This window comes from Delphinus delphis, chromosome 5 (genome assembly GCF_949987515.2).
Source record: "Delphinus delphis chromosome 5, mDelDel1.2, whole genome shotgun sequence".
NCBI classification, from domain to species: Eukaryota; Metazoa; Chordata; class Mammalia; order Artiodactyla; family Delphinidae; genus Delphinus; species Delphinus delphis.
Window position 1 is genome coordinate 53,426,871 of NC_082687.1, and position 6,000 is coordinate 53,432,870.

Sequence of the window (6,000 nt, forward strand, 5' to 3'; positions counted from 1 at the left end):
AAACTGAAGGAAGTAAACCCAGATTGCAATTTCTAATCACCATGATAAAACAGAAAGAACTGGTGAGATAAGTATTTATATGACAGTATAAATGCATATGTCTTCTTTCTTCTCTTAATAAATATAAAAAGCAAGCATGTAAAACATGTATATAGTTGTAGTCCTAGGCATTTGACATATAGTTAATATATTGGGGGGGGGGGGTGACTGGGATGCAGCAGTGTTACAGGCCCTGAGATGACAGGGTTCTACAATGGCTTAGGTCCAAGGGTCCAGGGTCCTGTAGCTGCACAGCCTGGAAATGGTGGGCCAAGATTCCAATTCTGGCCCTAGTGGAAGTCACAGAGCAGCAGCAGCGTGTGCCCAGCAATGGCCTGTTAAAGTCGCAAGTCAGGACCCATGGGCTGGGGTGCAGAGCCCCAGCAGTGTGGCCATGGTAATTGTGGATCAGAACTCTGACCCAGGGTGAGGTACAAAGTAGCAGCATTTTAGCCCCAGCAATGATAGGTTAAAGCCATGACTTAGGCTCCAGGAATGGTGGGTAGCTCAGCAGCTCAGCCTAGGTAATGACCAGTCAAAGCCACAACTAGGAATACACAGTGAAGTCCAAGCAATAGCAGCATTGCCCCAGTTATGGCAAGAAAAAGTACTGACTTAATACCTGAGGGCAGGGCACAGAGCAGGAGCTCCAGTCTCATAGATAGTCAGGCATTGTGACAACTCAACCAGGGAAAGCAAAGTACCAGAGTGATGGGGCCCCAAGTGTCAGATCTCACCACAGCAACATTTCCAGCCTCAGGAAAGACACAGAAGCAGGGACTCTGGGCAGCTCTGTGTCTGCTGTAATCAGTGTTGGTGAAGACTGTGGAAGTCCTCAGTAGCAAACCTCTATGATGGTGAAGCTTGCTGGGATTCTCCTGCTCTTCTTCTCCCCATGGGGTGAAATCCATTTGAAGGAATTTCTGTGGGTGCCAAGCTGCTCTGAACTGGAGGATGAGGTGATGGAGGTAAAATGTTTCCCAAGCTTTTTCACAGGGCCATCCTCAGTTTTTACAGTCTGCAGGGTTTCTGCTGCTTCTTCATTGTAGTCCAGAGCTTTCCCAAAGTAATTTACATTGGTTTGTAGTTGCTCATTTATTTTTTTTGTTGTTGCTTTTATGGGGGATACAAGTGTTGGAACCTCCTAACCCTCCATCCTGTTGATGTTACATTATCTCTAATTCTGTGTCAAGGGGACTGCAGACACAAGAGCCTCTCACTTGTCACTGTTGTTACACTATTTTTCTCTCTTACATAATAACTGATTTGTGTGTGCAAGGTCATCGACTTTTAGATGGGTGATAGCACTGATGAAATAATATTAAACACCAGTATAAACATGAAGTGTTCTACACTTTGCCCTTTCACTTGATTTCCACAGCTATGACTATTCATATAATGTAGTTATTTGAGGCACAGGAGTTATAATTTAACATCCTTATTGATTTCTCCTTGGATATAAGCATGAGCAATGGCAAAAGGATAATGTAATTTTTGAAAAGTACTGCATATGAACAAGATGTCTGTGAAATGGCTCTCACTTCTGCTGCTACTACAGCTGACTTGCTACTTTAGCCTGAAAATTGTGGAAAGGTGCTGGCACGGCCAATGAAATACAGTCATTGGATGAATATGAAGACAATCCTGGATGAACTTGTCATGATGGGTCATAAGGTGACTATTCTGACAACTTCAGCTTCCATTCTTATTGATCCCAACAAACCATCTGCTATTAAGTTTGGGACTTTCCCTATGTCTTTAACTAAAGATAATTTGAAGCATAACATCAAGCATTTGGTAGAGAAATGGACATATCTGGCAAAAAATTCGTTGTGGACATATTTTTCATCATTGAGAAGTTTATTTTGGGAACTTTCTGATATGCTTATGAATATCTGTAAAGATGTTGTTTCGAACAAGAAGCTGATGACAAAACTACATGAATCAAGGTTTGATGCTGTTCTTGCAGATGCTGTTGGACCCTGTGGTGAGCTGCTGGCTGAGGTACTTAAAGTACCTTTAGTATACAGTCTCCACTCCTCTCCTGGCTATTCAGCTGAAAAGTATAGTGGAAGACTTCCATTACCACCATCCTATGTACCTGCTACGTTTTCAGAATTAAGTGATCACGTGACATTCACGGAGAGGGTCAAAAATATGATATATGCAGTTTATTTTGACTTTTGGTTCCAGACATTTAATGAGAATAAATGGAATCAGTTTTATGGCGAAGTACTAGGTAAGTCATATTTTTAGTTGGTAGCATGAAGTCCTAACTTTCCTAGTGCCTTGGAAGGTGAGTTTGTATAAAGTAACAGAATTTTGTCTCTTATAAGTGAAACAAGGAAATGAAAATATAAAATGATTTCATAAGTATTATCAAAATATTAAATTATAGGGTAAGGTATAACCCTGTTTCCCATTACTCATACAGATTCTCCTCCAGGAAGTCATAAAACACAAACTGAAGCACTTAGGACTTCTCCAAGCAATTATATATCTATATTACTAAACTTCTTTTTTTAACTTAAAAAAAATCACTAGAAACCTCATAAAATGCCTTGATAAATGAAGACAGGTAGATTGAAGAGTTACACACATATTTGTAGCACAAGTATCTAGGTAGCATTTGGAAATTGTTTCTACTTGTGTAGCTCGATTTCTGTATTATATATGATATGATACAATATCAATATGGTGTACACTATACACATACATATATATTTGCTTAATTAGAGAACACTTTCAAACATCTTTGGCTATATCATTCCAAGCTCCTTTCCAAAAACTACCTACTATATTCACATGGCAATACTCTCATTTGATCTAACTCTTGTTGTTTTAGTTTATCCTTCCAGGAAGACCGACTACATTATTAAAGACAATGGGGAAAGCTGAAATGTGGCTCATTTGAACATACTGGGATTTTGAAGTTCCTCTCCCACTGCTACCAAATTTTGAATTTGTTGGAGGCCTCCACTGCAAACCAGCCAAACCCCTGCCTAAGGTTACCTATTCCTATTTATTCTGTTTTGTTTACATTGAATTTTCAATAGGAATAATCCTGTGTTCTTTATTTAGAATATTTAATTACAGTGAGAGAGATGTGGGATGCTAGATAAAGTGACTTGCCAATTAGAAACTCATATATTTCTATACCAACGCAAGTATCAGAATTTCATTATCAATACAGAATAAAGTGGAAGACTTTGAGAATATGTCAGTAAAATTATTACTTTCATTATTCAATACATAATAAATCATCAGACTTCATTAAAAGAATTATTATAAAAAATTAAAAGAATAATTATAAAATGACTAGCATATTCCAGAAATAAGTGCTAATATGCAGAGAAATGGTGTAGACACAATTTCTGCCATCTGACACTCTACCTGGAAAGACAGAATACCAGCAAGTAGTAAAAACTTTGTGAAATTTTTATAAGGAAAGACCACAACACTAAGGAAACATCCAGCAGGAATCACAGATATTATCCCTGAGGCATTGATAATTAAGACAAGATCTGAAAGATGTTCAGGATAGGGCAGGGGTAGAAGAAGGCACAAAAGAAAAGCAGGTAGAGTAGTAATGACAGTTTCCAAGAAGTCTAAGTTTAGCCTAAAAAGGAAGAGTTTGAGTAAAGAGGCAGATGATGCTGGAGAGGTAAGTTGGAGACAGATAATTATAAGGAGTTTGAAACATCTAGTAGGAGCATTAGGGAGAAAATTAAAAGGGTAAAGAAAGGGAGAGAGATGTTCACATAAAAAAAAACACACACAGGATGTAGTCACTGGGTTGGATTGTAGAGGGGCAAGAGTGAAAAGGGACACCATTTAGCTGGTTGTTACAAGATACAGGCAACAATGATGGAAAACTAGAATACAATGTTCATAGAGTTATGTCCGCCTTAACTCTTATAATAATAGTACAAACCTCATATTGTTGTGGGGAAAAAATCTGTTAGTATGTATGAAACACCCAAAATGTCTCTGGAACATACTTAGTGATCCAGAAAAAATATTACCTATTGTCTTTATTGTTATTTTGTTGCTATTCCATACTGTCAATAACCCAATGTGTACCAGTCACTTGGATCTAATTTCTAAATTACTAGAAACTGGTTTTCCAATATATCAAGATTATATAATCTAGCAAAGTCCTAAAGAGTAGATATCCCAAGGAGTTGTTTAAAAGTAAATTTTAAGTTTTTAAATGAAAAATAAAGGGAATTAAAATTTTAATACATGTAATAAAATTTAAGTTAAATAAAATATAATTTAATACATTTAAGTTAAAGTTGTTTTATTTTAAGAATTTTTTAAGGTTTGGCTATCTGACCAGCAAGATAAAATGATAAAATTCTTTTCTAAGGATTGAGATTCTTCACTGGCGCACTAGCCAAAAAGAACACCATTCTTGAACAATATAAATGTATGATCTAACAATTTTTGGAGCCAAATTCAGCATTTCCTAGCTTTCACATCAGCACTTAAACCATTCCTCATTTGAAATCCCAGGGTTTTACAACTTGCAGAATAAAAGAGATAATTTAGTTTATTAGGATAGGTGTTTTCTGCCTATACCAATCCTATAGAAAACCTCAGTAAAGCTCCCTTAGGGATGTACATCTCAACATCATAGCTGCCTAACAGAATGAGCACAGGGAAAATATACACTGCATATATAAGAACCATAAACTCTGCACATACACTAAACAGCAAATAATTTGTACAACTTGAATCTGAAAACTTCCTGTAGTTTAAAAATACAAAGAATTCTCTTCAGTTTATAGGATGCTATTCCTTATGAAGGAAAGCAAGAATCGAATCTATTTTAAATTGATATGATCTCTTTTAAATTGACTTAAGGGCTTCCCTAGTGGCACAGTGGTTAAGAATCTGCCTGCCAATGCAGGGGACATGGGTTCAAGCCCTGGTCTGGGAAGATCCCTGATGCCACAGAGCAGCTAAGCCCGTGCGCCACAACTACTGAGTCCGTGCTCTAGAGCCTGTGAGCCACAAGTACTGAAGCCCGCATGCCCAGAGCCCATGCTCTACAACAAGAGAAGCCACCACAATGAGAAGCCCATGCACTGCAAAGAGTAGCCCCCACTCACCACAACTAAAGAAAGCCCGTGCACAGCAAGGAAGAACCAATGCAGCCAAAAATAAATAAAAGATGTGGTACATATATACAATGGAATATTACTCAGCCATAAAAAAGAACAAAATAATGCCATTTGCACCAACAAAGTCTGAGATAAGGTTAGTGAAAGTTCTATGCTATCTAACCCTAGTTTTTGAAAGATTTCCCTGTTCTCATTGCAGGAAAGTGATAGCGTTAGTAAGAAGGGAGGTTAAGAGGAGAGGAATAAGGACAAAGAAAAGATGAATAGTAGGATAATGAAAATAATTAGTAACAGTAGCTGTTGCTATTAAGTTGCAAAATAAGATTTAAATCCGTCAATGATTGTGAAGATTTCATTATATAAAGAAACTATTCCTTCAAGCTACTAACTTTTCCATTCATTATTAGGTTCTCAGAAAATTTCTGTAATTTTTAAAGAATTAAGACATTTGGCAAAATGCTTCAAGAATCTTAAAAATGCTATAGCCTTTGACTTCATAGTATACTCCTAAGAAACCATACAGAGAAAATTAATCAAGGTGTGCAAAAACAATATTTTGGGCAGTAATTCATAAAAGCCAACACTGGAAGTAATGTAAATATTCAAAATTAAGCAATAATTAAATAAATTATCATGTGCACATCACACCATTACAATCGTTTTCTCAAAGAATTTTTTATTACACTAAATCAACTATAGTATGAGGTTTAGTTGGAAAATAACAGCTATAATAAGATCACAGTTTTCTTGTAGGATAAAAAAATATAAATTAGAATTACAATTTTCAAAATATATATCACAATGTATATTTAGTTATAGGAGTAATTAAGAT

The 6,000-nt window shown here is 36.5% G+C and overlaps 1 pseudogene; it reads left to right on the forward strand.

Annotated features, from left to right (window-relative positions):
- Nucleotides 1-1,558: 1,558 nt before the first annotated feature.
- On the forward strand, nucleotides 1,559-5,400 carry LOC132426260 (UDP-glucuronosyltransferase 2B4-like; annotated as a pseudogene).
- The last annotated feature ends 600 nt before the right edge of the window (nucleotides 5,401-6,000 follow it).